At 41.5% G+C, this 21075-nt stretch overlaps 1 pseudogene; it reads left to right on the forward strand.

Annotated features, from left to right (window-relative positions):
• The first annotated feature begins 19035 nt into the window (after window positions 1-19035).
• On the forward strand, window positions 19036-19972 carry LOC121279979 (annotated as a pseudogene).
• The last annotated feature ends 1103 nt before the right edge of the window (window positions 19973-21075 follow it).

Consider the following 21075-nt stretch of genomic DNA (forward strand, 5'->3'; position numbering starts at 1 on the left):
ATTGACGCCATATCCAATCAAGGATAACAGCACTGCTAGGGAATGGTGACCCCCTACATTACAATAGAAATGGCCCTGGGAATGAGGAGACATGAGTAGCCAGATGGTGTCCTTCTCCCAGAACATTTTGAAAGGCTACAGTGCTTTCCCACATCGGTCCAGTGTGTGGAATTCTTTCTGGAAGATTTTAGAGTTGTGGAAAATTTGGTGATTTGGGGTTATTAAGTCTAAATTTCCAAATAACATAGTGAAGGCAGGAATTAGGTGGATGACCAAGTTAACCAGTGTAGTCCTCAGTGCACATTATCTTTCAAAATATGAATGTTCAAGTAAAAAAAAACCACGTAAGATTAAACAGGATTCCAATTAAATTTTAATTCTCTGTTTTTCCTCTTCCTCCTCTTATGCTAGGGTTCAGTTTCACAGGCTTCAGCAACCCTGTGGCACCTTGCCCAAGTGACAACTCTAAGTGTGAACCTCGGAGATGGTGGGGGTGAGGGTGTCTTCAAGCTGCAAACCCTGACCTGTCCTTACCTGATGTCCATGTACATAGACACACAACTTGTCCAGTAATAGCAAAAACACCACTGCTCAGCTTCATCAAGCTCAGCATAAACTAGGGTTCAAATCTGGAACATTCTGAACGGTTCAATACTACATGCTTTCACCACTACATGCTTTCACCCACTGAGTCACTGGGGTGGGGAGGCAGATCTAATCCATTTTTTATCCATAGTGTTAACACCTTTTTAAATTGAGACTTGGGTTTTGAAAGAGTTACACAAAACCATTAGGGACTCCTCCCGCTTTATACTATTTGCCTACTGAGAGAAAATGTCATCATCCAGCACCCATGTTCAGTTCCTTTCGAAGTTTCTTGGTTAATGAAGCAATCCATGTCTGCATGCAGCAATGTTGGCAACACTCGGGCTTGGGATAATAAGTAGCATGTGCTATTCGTGCTGTACAAATGCAATGCAATGATCATCTCCAACAAGAGAATCTAACTACTTCCTCTTGACATCCAATGGCAATATGTCACCACAGTTGTCCCTCAGGATAATGCCCTAGGGCAATCCTCAGCTTCTTCATCAATGGCCTTTCTTCCATTGTTAGATCAAAAGTGGGGATGATTGTTGATGATTGCACAATGTTCAGTTCCACTGATACTGAAGCTCCTCAGGTACTGAAACATTATCCACAAGCAGCAAGACCTGGGAAACATTGAGTTTTGGGTTGATTAATGGCATTCATGCTATACAAATGCCAGTCAACGGCCATCTCCAACAAGGGAGAATCTAACCGTCGCTGCTTGACATTCAATGGCATTAGCATTGCTGAATGCCCGATCATCAAGATCCTGGGGGTTACCACTGACCAGATACTGACCAGCTTTATAAATACTGTGGCTACAAGAGCTGGACAGAGGCTGGGTATTTTGTGGTGATTGATTCACCTTCTGATTCCCTAAGCCCTTTCCAGTGCCAACAAAGCATAACACTGCAGTAAGTTGGATGAGTGCAACTCCGACAATACTCGAGAAACTTCACACCATTCAGGACAAAGCAGCCCGCTTGATCAGCAATCCACCCACTGCCTTAAACATTCACTCCCTCCACCAGTGGCACAACATGGCTGTATGTGCACCAGCTACAAAATGCACAGAAGCAACTCATCAAGGCTTCTTTGACAGAACCTCCCAAACATATGATCTAAGCCACCTAGAAGGATAAGGATAGAAAACTGCCAAGCCAGGAACTAGCATTCTGAGAGCTCTTGGCATCATTGGCTCAGTTGTTCATTGCTGAAGTTTGTTGACAGCGTGCGATGCCATCAATCATGAAGAGATTCAGAGTTGGACCCATTGCTGTTTAATGTTTCTAAATCTCTTTATTACAGTATAAATGTTGATTCTAAGGCTTTCTATTGACTAGCACTAAAGATAGGAATCCCATAAAAATTCATTATTAAAGGCAACTCAGTATAGGATTCTCCTGGGAGAATGAATCTTGTCCGGAATAGCCTCAGTAGAAGTTCCGATTACTGGGTTTGTTAACAATGGTGGTGCTTCAGTTTCTCTTGTGTGAACATTTGAGTGGCAACAGTAACAAGTGTTAACTTGTCTGAACCTTGGCTTGAGGAGATGTTTTCAGTGAATCTCAGGTTTGCATTGGTTTATGAAATCCGTAACTTGTGCACAGACCAGAGGGTGTTTTTGTTGTGTGAAGGTCCATCGCAACTGCTCAGATGCTCCCAGGATTCCCTGCAGAGGTTGATGCACTCCCAGGGACTCCCTTGTCTTGCTTTTGAAAGATTGTCTACTACTCAAAGAGAAACATTGCTGAAATGATACTATGAATGTTAGCATTCATATGAATGTTAATATACTATAACAGGTATAATGGAACCATTTTGACCTAAGCTGCCTGTCAGGAAACTGATGGGATTGGGTGCAACACTGGTTTTAAACCCTGCCCAAAACTATTCACCATTGACATAAGGAGAGCAAAATCAGACGGACTATAAAACTAGCATTACATCCAATCCCATCAATCTCTCAACAAGCAGCTTAGGTTAAAATTGCCCCCATTGTGTCAGCAAATACAGAAATTGAATGACCAATGGACTGACATTTGGCATTGTGGCCACCTAAGATCACCTCTGGGACTTACAGTTTGAAAACCAAAGGCTTAGCTCTTTGTTATTATGTTCAATACTTTCCTTTTCTAAACTGCAAACATTAAATATCTACAAATTTACTCCAGACATCACCCCAAATAAAATAGGTAATCAAGAACATTAGCCCCAAACAGCTAGAATTATTTTGAGGTGAACATTTCTGAGGAAGGGGCGGAGGGTAGAGGGAGTCAGACTTTGATTCGCTTTCTCCATAATTTCACTGACATTCAGACTTTGGCAGACTTGATTCTCTTGACTGTTATGAGTTATGCACTGTACGAAACATAAGTTATTACTAAGCAGCCTAGGTATCAGCGATTGTTATGCATCAGTTGGAATGAAAATACCTTTTGGAAAAGCAAAATTGTTTTCTTTGAAATATTTGGGGCCCCACAGCCCTGGGTAATGTGCATTCAATTAATCATTCCTGTAGTTCATCGAAAGCCTGTAATACCATTAAATCACGGATTTGCTTCAAATTGAGTTCCTGAACAGAAATGTTGCCTAATAATAGGTGACAGTGGTTAGATGGACAAACCACCCCTACACAGGAACTCAACCCTTACCAAAAGGCAAAACCCTACAGGATTAACCCTGTGTCTCATGCAGAGACCATTATAGCCAACACTAGCGCATTATAGCCAATCGTTTCAAACCCATATGAACTGTCAGTATTACAATATTTGGAAAACTGAGCAGGGTTGACAGTTTCAGTTACCTTGGCACAGATATTCAAGTTTTGATCTGGACATAAGAACTGAAATATTAATTGAATTGAATTTGCAATAAGTATCTCTTTCAATTTATGTGTCCACATTGTTTACATGGCAGCAGAACTGTGTTGACTAAGTTGCAGGTGCTGATTGTTCATATGTTGAGCTGAAATACAATCAGGCAGATGTTAGATGCAAAATTATTTGACTTTTTGTCTGGTGAGTAATAGCGACGTGTTATTCTAATTTGATGATCGAAATGGCCAGTTTGATGTGACTCTTAAGCTCTCCTGGCTGGTAGAAATGTACTAAAATATATACTATATTTATGAGGTTTTGCTTCACAAGTCTCAGTGGACTATTTGCACCCTGTATATCTGTATACATGTACTCAGTATATTGTATCGTGTGCCGGGGACTTCGAGGAAGAAATAGGACCTCAAGGCCCAGTTTTGGGCATTAATGACCTGCACCCCAAGGGCGCTTGAGAAATGTCCAACCCGAAATTGGATTAAGCCATTTTTTAGACATCTCTGTGACCAGCATAAAACAGGCATTATGTCATTTTTGTACACAAATGGACCTTCCTTCGACCTGATATCATCAGCAAATTCTTACGAGAGATACTTTCTTTATTTCCCTTAGAATATGAACATAAGATTAAAGGAATACAAAGGTCACTAGCACCACATTCAAGAAACCTTTTCCCCCAGAGAGTAATGAACATGTGATACTTGCTCCTAAATAAAGGAGTTGATTTGGGATCAATTGGCATTTTTATGCTGTCTGGGCTGGAGGGTCTGAGCTATGAGGAAAGATTGGATAGGCTGGGGTTGTATTCCTTGGAGCAGCGAAGGTTGAGAGGGGTCCTGAAAGAGGTATATAAGATTATGAGGGGCATAGATAGGCTGGATAGGAAGGCACTTTTTTCCACTAGTAGAGAGGGGGCATAGCTTTAAGGTAAGAGGTAGAGGGCTAAGAGGGGGATTGAGGAGAATTTTCTTCACCCAGAGGGTGCTGGGAATCTGGAACTCACTGCCTGAAAGGGTGGTTGAGTCAGAAACTCTCATAACATTTAAGAAGTATTTAGATATTCAGTTACATTGCCATAGCCTCCAGGGCTATGTTCCAAGTGCTGGTAAATGGGATTGGTGTAGTCAGGTCTTTTTGACGGGCGTGGACACGATGGGCCGAATAGCCTCCTTCTGTGTCATAGATGTCTGTGAGTCTATGAGGGATAGATTCATATTAGTTGAGATGAAGGATTGAGGGTTGTGGACATATTACCACTACTTGATTCTTCCCCCGCCCCCATCAATAGAGTTACAATCTATATCTAAACAATCGTGCATTAACATGCGATGTCACTGGAGGCTCCTGAAGGGAAGTTATGATAAAATAATGGTAAAGAGATCCTTTGCAGAATGGGCTTGATGGGCTGAGTGATTCTTTCTCACTCCAGACTTTCTTATGCTATTGTTTTTGGTGTCTCGCTACTGAGTGCTGCCATTGGCTGGGGATTCAGAAAGGATGCCACAGAACTCCACTTCTCATTGCTTCTCCGACAGGAGCTTCACCTGTTTATTCTCTTATTCCTATTACCAGGCCAATTTTCAAATTAGTCAGCTAATTTATAATGAATTCTATGTGCCTATATTTGTATTGAAAGGGGCACAGAATCTTACCAAGTGGCTTTTGGAAATCAGTTTTATTTACATCTGCTGGATAGGCCTCAGCTGCAATCTCGGCAAAAAAAACTCCAGTTAAATCACGATGCATGAGTTAAAAGGGGGTAAATGTGACTCCTGCCCAAAGAGAATACAAGGACTTCTGACCAATACCAGTATTAAGTGGGTGGGAAATGGGCCACTCCCATACTGAGCTAGCTGGTGTTTTGGGTTTGGGAAGGGAGTTGGGGAGATTATCTTGGGAAGAGGGCCTTGAAAAAGCCGGCAGCAGGACAGAGTATTTTTATTGGCCCAGGAGATGCCCATAAAATTTAACAGTAAAACATTTCCGGGGTTGTTTGCCCGAGTATATCCAACAGGCTCTTTGAAAACACTCACTGCATCTATTTGTACCTGAGCCATCAGCATTGTTATCTGAATACTTAAGCAGCCTTAAATGTATTTCAGGCCATTTACAGGCCAGCCGGAAAATTGCAAAAGATGGATTTTGGCATCAATGTGTCAGGTTCACCCTGCCAGAAGCCCCCTTGAACTGTTGGTTGAGAAACAGTTAAACATCTCTCCCATTCTATTTGTAAAGCCACACTAAGTACCACTTATAGATCAAGCCTGCTGATTGTCTGCATTGGGCGCCAATGTACCTAAATGAACATTGCTAGTGTCCCCTTCCTGACATTAGATTAATGGGCTCATAACTGATTCATACTTCATTCTAGAGTGTCAGGATTATATTGTCAATCTTCCAATCCTCAAGGGCAATCTCTGTACTTTTGGATCTTCTAAAAACCTGAAGCAGGGCCTCCCCTCATAATTTCCACACTTATTTCTTTAAGGATTCCAAGGTGTATCTATCTAGTCCAACTGCCATTTAACGCTTGGATTATTTTCACAGCACATTCTTTACTGACATATGTCTGGATTCTTCAACCCATTTAACTGGATCTGGAATTGATCCATACATTTGATTCCAGTTAGATTGAAGCAGAGAATTTATTTAACCTTCACCTTTGATCCACATTAGATTTATGATCAATTTATGACAGATTGAACCAAACAAATTTTGATCCTTGGTTTATTTTGTTTAAAGTTAAAAGGAAAATCTTTCCATTCTGCTTTTTGCTATCAACGTCGTCTTTTCTATTGGTCCCTTAGCCTTTTGAATACTCTGTATAATTGTGTAAGAACAGTATATTTTTTCCTTCAAAACTATATTTTTCCTTCATGTTTATTCCTTCGTATCTTTTCAGGAGGAATGAATCACTGTGCCCAATGTCTTTGTTACTCTTAGACTTAACTATTCCAATTACCTACTTGCTGGCCTACTATCTTCCACCTATATAAATTGAAGCTCACACAAAATTCTGCTAGCCATGTCTTAACTCACGGCACGTCTCCTTCACCTCTTATCCCTATGCTCACTGGTCTACATTGGCTCCCAGTCCAGCATTGCCTCAATTTTAAAATTCCCATTTTTGTTTTCAAATCCTCTCCCTGTCTCTGTAACTGCCTCAGCCCTACCAACTTCTGAGATATCTGTGCTCCTCTAATTTCAGCCTCTTGGGTATCCCCAATTTTAATCGCTCCACTATTGGCAACCGTGCCTTCAGCTTGTATGTCCTCAGCTCCGGTATTCCCTCCCTAAACATCTCCACTACGCTCTCTCTTCCTCCTTCTTCAAGATGCTCCTTAAATTGGATGGCATTGAAAGCTAGTCTCAGTAATGGTAACCATGAAACTATCGTCGAGTGCCATAAAGACCCATGGTTCATTTTAGGGAAGGGAATCTGCCATCCTTACCTGGTCTGGCCTACTTGTGACTCCAGACCCACAGCAATATGGTTGACTCTTAACAGCCCTTTGAAATGGCCTAGACACTTAGTACATGGGCAATTAGGGATGGGTAATAAATGCTGGCCTTGCCAGTGATGGCCATATCTCATAAAAAAAATGTAAAAACCTGCCACTTTGACCAAACTTTCAGTCACCTGTCTTAAGATCTCATTCTGTGGTTTATGTCAAATTTTGTTTAATAACTTGAAATGCCATGGAACATTTTACTGCATTAAAGGCACTATATAAGTAAGTTGTTGTTGTTTTTGCATGGCAACTTTAAACTGAATATGTACAGGTAAAGCACAGATATGGAACCTGTGCAGTGTTGTGATTGAACATTACATTTGGAACATATCATTCTAGATTTTGAGGATCAGGACAAAGAATTCAGTCCTCATTTCCTGTGTGACCTTAAGGAACTACTCTTTCTTTTTGCACCCTCTGCTCCACTTTTACAAGACTCAAAGCTCAGTTGAGTTTTGTGGTTCTGGGTCTGAGATCTATTCTGAGCACATAATCTATGCTGACACTCCAGTGCAACACTTAAAACAGCTGAACTGGTCATTTATTTCATTGCTGTTTGTGAGACCTTACTCTACACAAATTGGCTACCTCATTTCCTGCTTTAAAATATTGACTTCACTTTAAAAAGTACTTTATTGGCTTTAAAGCACTTTGGGATGTTTAAAGGTTGTGAAATGCACTGTAAAACTACAAGTCCTTCTTTCTGTAAGACTCCTGCAGCTGCTCTTCATTTAGAATTTTCCAGAAGATTTCATCCCAATAGTCAAACCTATCAGGGAATCGTGGTGAATGATATAGTTTTGCTTTTGGGATTAGAAATTTGAGTCCAGTCATTTTGCTTCACTCCAGTCTAAATGTTGATCTCTCCTTCCCAATATTAATAACCCAATTGATTGAACTGAATTTGTATTCTTCTGGATAGTGGTTGGAATAGGGGAGAGCAAGAGATATGTCACATTTGTTACTCAATTAACTGTTAGTTTTCCCTGGAATGTGAAATCTTGCCAAATTCAAAGCAAACCTTTATGACAACCTGTAGACCTCACTATGGTTTGGCGACAGTCCAGCCCATGATGGAGTTTTTGCAGTCTTTCTGTCAGTGACAGGCTTTTCCAATATCGCTAACAGTCCTGTGCACTTTCATTATCAGTAAGGGACAGGTCTTGATAGAAAGGGTGAAGAATGAAGTATGTTGTAGATTGTTCGACATTATAATAATCCAGGCCGGATTCTGCCATGTGTATTTTAGGCATAGGAGATAGAGCAGTCAAAATTTTAGTTAAGGAGAATGTGAATAAAGTCCTTTGAATAAATGTTGAATTAATTGGGGGTGAAGCTACTTACCAGATCAACATGGCTAGAGGTGTATAATTCAATACGAAGTTGATTGTGTCTGGATAGATGCAGGATTTTTAAGGAACTGTAATCTCTCCCCTCTACCTACCCTCCCTGCACACAACCTTTTACTTCCTTGAAAGGTGGTCACTCTTCATAAATTAGCCTGGACAATTATTATTCAATTGTATATAGCATCACATAAGCCTCAATCTGCCCTTACTCTGTGCAAGCCATGCACAATGACATTATTTAGCAGGGGTTCCTGTTTAGTGACTGAAGTAATAACCCTGGCCTCAAAATTTGACCAAGTCTGAAATGGTAGGCCAGAAGCAGACAATATGATGGGTTGTGCACAGCTGGCCTGTAGTGAGCCTGTGCTTCCTTACCCACTATTTTGGAGCGTCTGAAAAGAAGGGCTATATGATCAAATTTCCAGGCCACTAATTTCCCCTCACTCTAGCCAAGGAATGCACTCAACCACATTGACGAGATCACAATAGACAGAGGTGTTGGGAATAGTACAAACGTTTGAGAGAACTGTCTTAACTAGGAATGCAGGCAGAGAGAACAATGAAAGACTGGATCGGGAGAACATTTGCGAATGCTACCATTAGTTCCAGCAGCAATTCTGCTTTTACATTATCGATAGAAACAGGCTGGAGAGAGGTATGCCTCCCATTAGCATGGCAACCACTGCTAGGAAGGATCAGGAAAGTTATAAAGTATTAGCACTGACTACAGTGCATTTGAGAAACCATGCTCAGCTCCTGGGAATAGTACTCAGCAACTGGGAATGTCTCAAATTGCTGTGGTCTCTGAATGGCTGCCCTACTTGGAAATCTAATTACTCAGTGGATGTGCTGTAAAAAAAAAGTGCAGCGACCATCTGACCATGCAAGTCCTGAGCCTAGGTACAGGCTACTCAGTCTTTCAACTGCAACATGTTAAAATTCAGCCGTTCTTGGGTAACGAGAGCCCTGGTCCATGATGTATTCAAGTTGAGATCATTCCCTTCCTGTTAATTACTGTTGTTAATGATGAATTAATTGCTTGGTCCTTCTTTTGAATAACTCTGCTGTTGTAGTTATGTTGTGAAAATGAATGATAAACTACAAAATGGATTTCAAGCACAGTAATAATTCATAAACAAAAGTTTTCTGAATCAAATAATCAAAAGCTAAGCTAGTAATGAGTAACTAGTTTAAGTAGTTGGACGAATGTCTTTCAGCACAGAGTAACCTATTTTATCAAAGCAAAGCATTGCAGATCGTGAAAATCTGAGATAAAAACAGAAAATGCTGGGAATACCCAGCAGGTCAGGCAACAACTGTGGGGAGAGAAACCGAGTCATTGGCCTGAATTTTCATCCATGAGGTGGGTAGCGGGAGTTGGGAAGATTCCTGGCTCGGCTTGCCCGCTTCAGGAGAAAGAGCACACAAAGAAGGTGGGATCTTCATTGCTAGGAGGCAGGCATGGGCTGGAGTCAGGCCAGCCAACCTGGGAGGAAGTTCGGAAGCAGCCACAGGGGCTGCTGGGTGTGGAGGCAGGCTGTTTAAAAGGCCCACATTTGTGCTGAGGGACTTCACCCCAGTTATAATGGAGACTGAGAGGACCTCAGCCTTCACCCCTCACCCCCACACACTCCCCATGCCCCATCCATGCCACCTCATGCCCCATCCACATCCTCTTGCCCCTCATGCCCCCCATGCTAAGGTATGCCCTTCCAACAACCACCCAATTCCACACCCATTGACAAACTATACATTGTATAGAACCAATGAACCCTATAGTGACAGTTGGATGTATAAAAAAGGTTTTAAAAATCATTCATTCATTATTTTCTATGTTAAAAAAGTCATTTCATTACAAGGCAACAAAAGCCTCATTATGTATGCTTAGCTGAGAGCCCAGAAATCCATTACTCTTGTTGAAATAGCTGAGCCCCAGGGAAAACATTGCTTGACTGACAGCTCTAGTTCTCTGATCTCTGATTACAAAGTGTTTATTAACAATGGTTAAATGGTCTCAAGAGTTTGTGGTTTTTGTTACTGATACTTTAAAAGTTCTGGATGATTGGCACTTTTATTGCCTTGTAGTGAAATGACTTTTTTTTTTACATAGTGGAAAGTAACAGATCAATGAGTGACTTTTTAGAAGCTCTTTTTACACATTCTACCATCAACATAGGGTTCATTGGTTCAATACAGTATATTGGGCATGGAAGTGCCATAATTCAACATAGGGGCATGAGAGGTCATGGGAGATGATTGGGAGGCCTTACCTTGCCATAGGGGACATGAAGAGGACTTTTGAGCTTACCTTTTAAAAAGTCACCTCATGCAGACAAGGGGCAAGATTCGCCCCCCACTCAGGCCCCGGGGACGAAGTTGAATGGCAGGTGCGCATAGGTGCGCCTCTGATCGGCGCCCCCAATTGGGGGCGCAGCACCATTTTATGTGGGTGTTCAAATTAAGGCCCGCCCAGCGCGACATCCACATGGAAGCGCTGTGCGCTCCCTGTGCGGACGGGGGGGATTCCCTAAACCTGAGAGTCCGCTCTTTCGCGCATGCGCACAAAAGAGTGCTCTCATCTCCCTGAGGCTAACTGCTGCTTCAGGGAGATCGGCTGATCTGTGAATAAAATTAAAAATAGAAAAAAATTCCTGACATGTCCCCTCATGTGACACTTAAGGTTGGACGGGCAGGTCCATCAATTAGCCTCAATTGGGAATAATGCAGTGTTGAAGCCTGATTCTATTGCAGATGTTTTAAAAAAAATGTTATAAAGAAGCACTGACAATCATGGAGGAGTCAATGGAACTGAAAGGAGTCGATGGGAAGGTACCAATAGATTGGAAACAGGCTAACCTGGTGCCTATATTCAAAAAGGGTGGCCAAGAAAACACTGGCATCTAAAAACCACAACTTATTTTTGCTGTCCCTGAAATAATTGAATCAATTGTAAGGGATAAACATAGGATCATCTGTATATCAGTAACTCTAGATATCAGTAGTCAGCATAGACTCAGAAGTGGAAGATCTTGCTTGATAAAACTCCTCGATTTCTCTTCATACTTTCCCATTGCTGCAGTATTTGCATTACTATCTAATGAACCACAAAAAATGTTTTCACAAGCTATTTCTTTAAAAAAAAAGTTATACCATTTATTACAGGTTCAAAGTGAAGATACAAGGTGAGTGGAAATAACAGGCAACCCTCACCCTATGAACATACGACATACGAACAAGGAGCAGTAGACCATTCAGCCCCTCGAGCCCGCTCTGTTATTTAATAAGATCATGGCTATTCTGATAGTAACCTGAAATCTGCATCCCACCTACCACCAATAGCCTATCAGCTGCTTGTTTAGCAAGAATCTATCCACCCCTGCCTTAAAAATATTCCAAGACTCTGCTTCCACCATCTTTTTAGGAAGAGAGTTCCAAAGACTCATATCATGACCCTCTGGGTGAAAAAGCTTTGCCTCATCTCTGTTTTAAATAGGCGATCCCTTATTTTTAAACAGTAACCCCTAGTTCTAGAAAAGCATGATTCCTTGATTCATGGCTGACCAATTTGAACAAGGACTTGCCTCCCTTTCAGGGAATTGAACCCCAGTCTGCCACATGATAGGCGGTGATACTGACCACTATGCTAACCTGATGGTCACCTGAGTGTGTTCTGAATTATTCTGACACCTCCGCAAAGCCTGCCTGGAGTCTGCAGGAAAGCTAAATAGAAATAATTAGAATAAAACTCCTCCCGAATCATTAGATCTTAAACTGCTTGGCGTGCACATCTTTCTCACTGCACTCTTAAAGCAAAGAAGGATGTGGATGTGGCAAGTGAATTAGAACCCAGAACCCTAACAACATGGTACACTCAACTTCCAGAGGATTTTGATAAAGTTCCACCTGAAAGGCTATTAAATAAGGTTAAGATCAAATATAAATCTGAGGAAGTAATAATCAAATGGTATAGTACTCTTGAATACCACACCCAGTTCACTAAGAAACAAGAGTAATGTTCAAGAGCTTGAGACAGTTGGGAGAAGAGTCACAAGGCCACTCCACAGTGTGAGAGCTTTGAATTATAAGGAAAGGCAGGATGGACTTGAGCTGTTGAGCCTGGAAATGAGGCATGTGTGAGGTGATCTTATAGTGGTGTATAAGATTGTTAAAAGTGTAGAAAAAGTTAATTAAATCTTATTTTAATTGAAACTGTAGAAGTTGAACTGGAGGACTATTAGTTCAAACTAATAAAAGATAATTTTAGCATTGATATCAGGAAATCCTTCTTCACACAAACAGTTGCGAATACGTGGAATAAAATTCCAGTTAGAGCAGTGGAATCAAAAACCCTGGAGCTACTTAGGTAGCAACTGGATAGGAATCCTGCGATGAGTAACTCACCTCCTGGCTCCTCAAAGCCTGTCCACCATCTACAAGGCACATGTCAGGAATGTGATGGAATACTCCCAATTACCTGGATGAGTGCAGCTCCAACAACACTCAAGAAGCTTGACACCATCCAGGACAAAGCAGTCCGCTTGATTGGCACCACATCCACAAACATTCACTCCCTCCACCGCTGACGCACTGTGGCAGCAGTGTGTACCATCTACAAGATGCATTGCAGGAATTCACCAAGGCTCCTTAGACAGCACCTTCCAACCCAATGACCACTCCCATCTTGAAGGACAAGGGCAGCAAATAGATGCGAACATCACCACCTGGAAGTTCCCCTCCAAGTCACTCACCATCCTGACTTGGAAATATATCGCCGTTCCTTCACTGTCGCTGGGTCAAAATCCTGGAACTCCCTTCCTAACAGCACTGTGGGTGTACCCACACCCACAAGGACTGCAGCAGTTCAAGAAGGCAGCTCACCACCACCTTCGCAAGGGCAGCTAGGTCTGGGGAATAAATGCTGGCCCAGCCAGTGAAGCCCACATCCTGTGAATAAATAAAAAAAACAATGGGGGAACATTAGAATCTCTTTGGATGAATGAATTAAGATGGGGTGAATTGATTTTCTCACCTGTGATTATCATGCAATCCAATGCAACATCTTAGTTAACAAACTGGCAAAGAAAGCGGAAGCTTTGCCTTATGTAATGCCTTGTCATTTTCTCAGAATTTCTTGAAATATTTGACTGGGCGGAAATAAATTCAGTCAGAAATTGGACAAAGTCACTGCAATAACTGGACAGGTCAGCAACTTGGCAGTGACTTAATGAAATCACCTAAGCCAGGATAAATCAACATAGCCAACGACTGGTAATAAAACACCATGTTGTATCTTCTTAGCAAAGAAGATTGCCAAAAAAGAACCAGTGGTATAAACCTAGTTTGTACCTCTGGGGCTGCTTGGATCTCAAGCGCCAGCATTGCTGCAGCAGCTTAGAGCTCTGTAATCACCTGCATAGCCTTCATCTCACAGCATAATCAGATGTTCTGTTATCCTCTGATTATGTCTAGCGTGACTGGTTCAGACAGTGGAGACGGTGTGTGTTTTAGTGAAGGTTAGAGAATACAAGAGTGCTCAGTAATAGGGGTTATTACCTAGGGACTGCAGAAAGCGTTTGGACTAATTCAGACATTCTTCACTGACAGTTCATGCAGAGAGCAGGACACAGGCCAGGTATGCTTGTGTGTATATTATATTTTCCTTCTTTGCTGTAAGAGCGCAATGAGAAAGATGTGCATGCCAAGCATTCTAATCTTTAATGGATTGGGAGGAGTTTTATTCTAATTATTTCTATTTAGCATTTCTGCAGACTCTAGGCAGGCTTTAGGACTGCGTGCGGAGATGTCAGAATAATTCAGAATGCACTCAGAGCTCTATCAGGATGCGGGTTTCCTATTATTTCAATTGACCATGTATCTTCACATTGAACCTGTAATAAGTGATCTGCTTTTTATGTAACAGCTTGTGAAAACGTTTCTTGTGGTTCATCAGATAGTAACGTAAATACTGCAGCAAAGGGAAAAGCTGCATGAGACCATTGGCTGCTTTTATATTTTGTTATTGTAGAGTATCTGAATGAACGGAATCATTTCATTCCTGAGTTGTGTGCACCCCAGATTTGATGACATTTTATGTCAGTTGCTTTTCACGTGTAAATATGCAGCAGTGCCACTGCAGATCTGTTCTTTCATGAAAAAGCATTGTCATCATGAATTTCTAGCTTTCTGTGAAAAGCAATTTTACTCAAAAATACAGCCTATTTTGGCCAGTAACCAGAGTGGTAAAAATGCCCTCAAGATAATTGTGCATTTTGAAAAGAATTTATTTTTTGACAAGGTGACACCTTTGACCCAGTTTGTAAATGTAACTAATTTAGAGCAGACTGCTGTGTTTGCCGAAATTTGGATCATCCAACCAGCTTGCTGTATGTGCGCAGCAACGTTCACCACAGGGAAGCGGAGTTCTCTCACTATTCTAAACCCTCTTGGGAAGTGCCCTCATACATGGTAATGCCTCATGGGATCCAGAAGAACTGTTGGTTGTGTGGTGGGTGAGTATGCTTACTGACATCCAGTAAGATGGCTTTCCTCCTCTCTCGGGGTTGCGGTCCGTGGCAAGCAAATTTTGGGATTTGTGTAGCAATGATGAGATATCTCCCCTGAAGGAGAATGGATAGGCAAAGGCAACTCTCTGGCATGTAATCCTTTCATAGACAGTTTGTATTACAGCATTGGCAGTAGATTGCAGCAAAGCTTTGTATCACTTCGATATGGGTGCAGTGGATCTAATATGGAAAAGAGAATACCTAAATATTACACTTTAATTTTTCCAGTTGCACCACCTGGATTTACACTTGGCTGCTCCCACTCCCTCGTCATCCTCAATTATATGTAGTTAAATCCATAATGCCATTATTTATTTTAACCAGGGATATCCTTACCTATAATCCAACTAATTGTCAAACATTCGCCCAAGGTCAACATCTGTGTTTTATTATACCCCTTTGTCTACAAAAAGGCTTTTCAACTTTTAGTGCAGGATTGACATTCAATACAATTTTTATGCTTTCTTAAACATTCCTTTACTTGTTTCTGGGTCTGTTCCTGACTTAAGAGTACGTGTGACTATGGAACTTCAAGTCAGAAACTCCTTGAAGCATATTCTGCTGCAGGAAGTGAAATACTTATGGTTACTGGTCTGTCCTCGCATTGACCCTGTCCCAAATCCCAAGGAGGGAATTAGTGCAGCAAAAAGGACAAGGCACCCATACTACTTATATCACCAAATGTGCCTCTACCCCACAGATTCCCAGGAATGTCATGCTGGTTGGGTGGGGTCAGGTGGTTGGGCCATTTTGGAAGCATGGGAATTCTTTTTTTTTGAAAAAACTTTATTGTACAGTTACCATTGACAAATGAGTATTGTGGGCTCTAGGATAATATCTTAACAACTCTAGTACATCTGTTTCATGGTGGGAAACTTTGCAATGGGAGAAAAGGATCAGAAACTGCTAGATGCATAATTTCCCCTGTCCTGCCTCTTCATCAGATACAAAGAACACTCACTCCGATCTTCCATTAGAATTCATTGCTATTCAAAAAAGGGCAGAGATCAGCTGGGACTGGGCAAACCCCAAATTCCAACCCATCTCCCAGCATATTCCCAGTCTCCCAGACCTTGGATCTTCATTTTCCCAAATTCTCTGCTACTTCTTTCCTTATATTAGTCATGGGAGATGTAGTGAAGACCACAGCTTCACCATGTCCTTCTATGGAGTGATCAGTAATGGCTATTTCTCCTGCAGCTACCGTGAAGGGCTAGACTTAATGTTCTTCAATGAGCAAGTTTAGTTTGTATCTACCATGCAAATGCATCAACTTCATTGCATTCGATGCATTGCAGTGGGTGAGACAGACAACAGGATGCCATTTTCAGGAAGCTAATGGTGGAGTGGCGCAACCCAGGCAGCAACTTTTGGAAGTTTGTATTTCACCATTTATCTGCTTCCTGTGTGAAGTTGCTCTACTGAAAATTCATAAATAACAGGAAGCACTTCACTGTTAGTATCACATCTAAATCTGGTCCAAACTATGTGTACATCCCTATTTGGTGTGTGACTGCATTATTAAGATAATATTTTAGCCATAATTCAGATTTTGAGATCAACCTGATAATTGCAACATTCAGATCAAACCTTGCTTCAGAACTTGAAAATGTAAGCAGTGTATTGAACCCCTTCCACACGATTTGTTTGCCCATATTCACAAGGAACACATTTAAACCTCAAGGTGTATTCGCCTCTGTTTGCTAATTATAAAACGATTGTCCACTCTCTGTAACATCAGCAGGTGGAGAATAACATACCCCAAATGACTGTTCGCGGAGATGTATTTTGTCCAGCACTCCCACCAGATGTCACACTTTGTTCAGTTGTGATTGGTTGGCATTTTATACAATCTTTTTAAAAAAAACACAAGTACACACTAAAGGGAAAGTCATTTCCTACAAAAGACAAAATGCTGCAGATGCTGGAAACCTGAAATTAAAAATGGAAACACTCAGCAGGTCAGGTAGTCTCTGTGGGGCAAGAAACAGAGATAACTTTCAGCTTGATAACCTTTTGTCAGAACATTTCCTGCTGTTTTTTCCATTAAAGTAACTTGGGCTCTAACCGGGTAGAAGAGCTGAACAATGGGATATCCGAATGCACCAGGCAGTGGACTTGTTATAATACATTTCAGATTATCAGTATCCACAGTATTTTACAATTGTTTTAGTTGACCTTTATATGTAGATGCTGATAATCACCTAATTTCTCCATTCATTAAGGCCAATCTAAAGGAATTTCCCTTTGTGACAGTAATTAATTAGCCTGTAATTGACTTAATGCTACGCTCATTAGTATTACTTGGCAATGGTCTTAAAGGGACAGTCAAGTTAGTATCTGAACACCGCAGTTGTATTTCAGACTACCTGGGAGCAGTCATCACAGATAAACTAATTTTGTTTAATTTTTAACACAAAAAATATACATTTTCACCAGCTGATTTCATCAATTTTATTTGGATTTTTTAAATATGAATAAGGAAAATAGGAAACCCAAAAGTCAGAAAGAACAGAAGAAAGACTTGCATTTATTTAGCACAATTCATGACCTGGGGGCATTCTGAAGTGTTTTATACTCAATGCAGTACAATTAATGTGCAGCCATATTGTAACTATAAGTAAATTCACAACCAATGTTTGTACAGAGAGCTTCCTCAAACAGTAGTGTGATAATGACCAGATAATCCAGCTTCTTTTTTAGTGATGTTGATTTGAGGGATAATTATTGGTCAGGGCACTGGAGGTAGCTCCCCTGCACTTATTTGAATAGTGCCAGGAGATCTTTTATGTCCACCTGAGAGAGCAGACAGGGCCTGGGTTTAATGTCGCATCTGAAAGAGAGCACTGCTGACAGAGCAGCACTCCCTCAGTAATGTATGGGAATGTCAGCCTAGACGCTGTGCTCAAATCACTGGAGGGCAACTTGAAATCACAACAAAAACAAAAATACCCGGAAAAACTCAGCAGGTCTGACAGCATCTGTGGAGAGGGATACAGTTGACGTTTTGAATCTGTACGACCCTTCATCAGAACTAAGACATATGCTGTCAGACCTGCTGAATTTTTCCAGGTATTTTTGTTTTTGTTCTAGATTTCCAGCATCCGCAGTATTTTGCTTTTATTTTGAAATCACAACATTCTGACTCAGGTGAGAGTGCTAGCTACCAGTGAGTCAGCGCTGACAAAAGACCTATCTGTATATTGAACAAAAGTGCACACTTAACAAGCATTGACAAGGCAGGGGTTCTCAAGCTTTATGCGTCTGAGCCACCCACTCCTGTGTTATAAAAAAATCAGCAGACCCTTGGTAACATAAGGACTTTTGTCTGTATTCAAATTAGTCATACAGTTACAAAAACAAATGTTGTTTGTCCTTATATTTTTCATGCTTGATAATTTAATTTCTCTAATTTGGATAGTTTCAAAGATTCATTGGATTGTACTTGTGCACTGTGATCAAGGTATAGCTTCACTTCCAGTAAAAATGAAACCAAAATTCAAGTAGCTGTCTTCTCATTTTCTTAATTTTGCAGGATTAATGTTGGCTTAATATTTTTTTACTCACACCTCCTCCTCAGTGTTCCTGGGCCTTATGGTTGAACCAGATGAAGAAAGATCTGTATTATCTGTAAAGGGTTAATGATTAACATCATTGTCTCATTAACATAATGATGATGTAAGCATGACATCAGGGTCATATGACCAGCGGCTCCAAGACACCAAAACACAGAATAGCCTGTGTCCGTAGAAACATGTACTTATCATGAAGTCTTTGTATATAGTGTAAATAAATAACTTCAAGAAAAACTAAATATCTACTACCTTCAAGCCACTCGTAGAGTAAACAAAATCTCATCAAAATGTTATCGCTCTGTAGGTTCTGTTGTTTTGAAGCTGATAGTCGCATTAAAAATGCATCCATCCATATCTGGTATTTATTGTGTTCACTTACAATGACTTTTCTTGTTCTTTGTAACTTATCTCATTCCTGCTGAAATAGCTCTATTACACCTTATGTAAAGAGAGAACACATAATGTAACCCAAGTTCATGCTAATTTCTGTACTTTCAGTATATAATAAGCACACAGCAACTAAGGATTGTAGTGGCCTATGTAGTCAGCGCTTGGTGATCAGTGCGGAGAGTGAACTTTCTGCCATGGAGATACAAACATAACAAAATGACATGGAGAGCAACAGTGACAGTGAGGGAGAGAATCCAGCAAAGAAGAAGCTGCAGGAGCAGGCGATGGATGATATTGTGTTGGAGAAGCCAAATGGCCAGTGGAATAATGTGGCAGGATTGGAGGTAGCAAGGATTGAAGGAAGCTGTGATTTTACCCATCAAGTTCCCTCATCTGCTCTTTGGCCCACCCAGAAGTCCACCAAGCCAATGCTGTAGCAACCATGACCAATAACAACATGTTCTTTGTGTCTTCATCTCCAGGTGGTTAGGAGAGAGCAAGAAACATGTGAAAAATCAGTTTGAGTTGGCTCAGCAGCACAAACCCGCCATCATATTGATGAGATCTTGCTGCAAAAAAAGGGACATGTTGAAGCTTTTCATCTTGCACTCATCAGGACACTTCACAAGAATACCAATATAAGGGAAAAACAACAATTTATACTGCATAAGAAGAGAGTGCTGATTGGTTGGCAAGTGGGCTCTGGCTGATAGCTGTTCTGGGAACAGCAAATATCCCCTAGGTGCTGGATCCTGCCATTTGGAGGAGATTTGAGAAATGGATTTACCAGAGGAGCCAGCAAGGGTCCATATCTTTAAATCACTCCTGGGCACAACCACTCACTACCTGACAGAGGCTGACTTCAGGGAACTTGGCAGGAATATCCACCAGGAATATTCTAGCACAGATATCTGTTTAATTGTCCATGATGCAATTCTGGGAAATTTCTGCCCATTGGAACTGTCGAGCTGTCCAGGAATTGCCCAGGAAGTGCAGCCAGTCCAGCAAGTGCAATCAGCAACCCATTTTTAAAAGATCTGAGGTCCATCCAGGACAAATCCATCTGTTTTGATGCCCTGTTCTCCTGGGGCCCTGGCTACCATTGAGATGACCTGGGCAGACGTTCCCAGTGATAAGCTGCTGGAGCCTGTGGTTTGAACGTTTGACATGTTTCACTCACAGGCAACCCCTCGATCACCATCAGTGCTGAGGGTCCTAACAAGATGAAGAAATTTACAGAAGATTTTGGGAAGGAAAGCTGAGCCTTCTGTTAAACTCCTTAATCTTCTAGCTGATCCCATCCTCATCGCCATTTTGTTGTGTTCACATGTGTGTGTATAATAGGAATCTATTTAGAGGAATTTCTCAAAAGCTTGGAACTCAAAATGGGAACAATCTAGAGTTTAAAAAAAAACCAGAAAAGCCAACTTCAATGGGGTAAGAATGGATCTAGGCCAAATAAATTGGAATCAGAGGCCCAGACTTTCACCCCCAGATCAGGTCCGCCGAGTCAGGAGATATTCCAGCTCAGCAAACCCAACTTTTAACAATTGCTGCCCGCAGGTCAGATTTGTGGTCAGGGTTGAGGGCTGAAATAGGAGTCAGGCCGTGCAACCCCAGAATGAGTGTGCAGGGCAGGCTGGGCGCAAGGCCTGCCTCTGTGCTTCAGCACGGTGTGTAAATAAATAAAAAATAATAAAACAAAAAAAATCCCTTCAGCCCACAACAACCACACACACTCGCTATACCGCATCCATGCCAATCCATAACTCCCAACCACTCCCATGGCCCTTCATACCCCTGTGCCAACCCACGACCTTCTGTCCACCTCCATGGTTCCTCATACCTCCTTTCCGAACTTAGTGCCAACTCATGCCGCCCTATACCCCCTGCCCACCACCCTTTGCCCTTAACCTCTCCATGTCAACTTACTTAGTATCCTTTGGCAGTTCCTGGACAGCTTGACAGTTCTTGGACAGCTGGGCACTTCCTGGACAACTCGACAGTTCCAATGGGCAGAAATTTCCCAGAATTGCACTAAGTGCAGTAGCGAACAGGTAAAATGAAGTTCTAAAAACAAAAAAACTGCGGATGCTGGAAATCCAAAACAAAAACAAAAACTGAATTACCTGGAAAAACTCAGCAGGTCTGGCAGCATCAGCGGAGAAGAAAAGAGTTGACGTTTCGAGTCCTCATGACCCTTCGACAGAACTTGAGTTCGAGTCCAAGAAAGAGTTGAAATATAAGCTGGTTTAAGGTCC

Source organism: Carcharodon carcharias, chromosome 7, assembly GCF_017639515.1.
Source record: "Carcharodon carcharias isolate sCarCar2 chromosome 7, sCarCar2.pri, whole genome shotgun sequence".
Classification (NCBI taxonomy): domain Eukaryota; kingdom Metazoa; phylum Chordata; class Chondrichthyes; order Lamniformes; family Lamnidae; genus Carcharodon; species Carcharodon carcharias.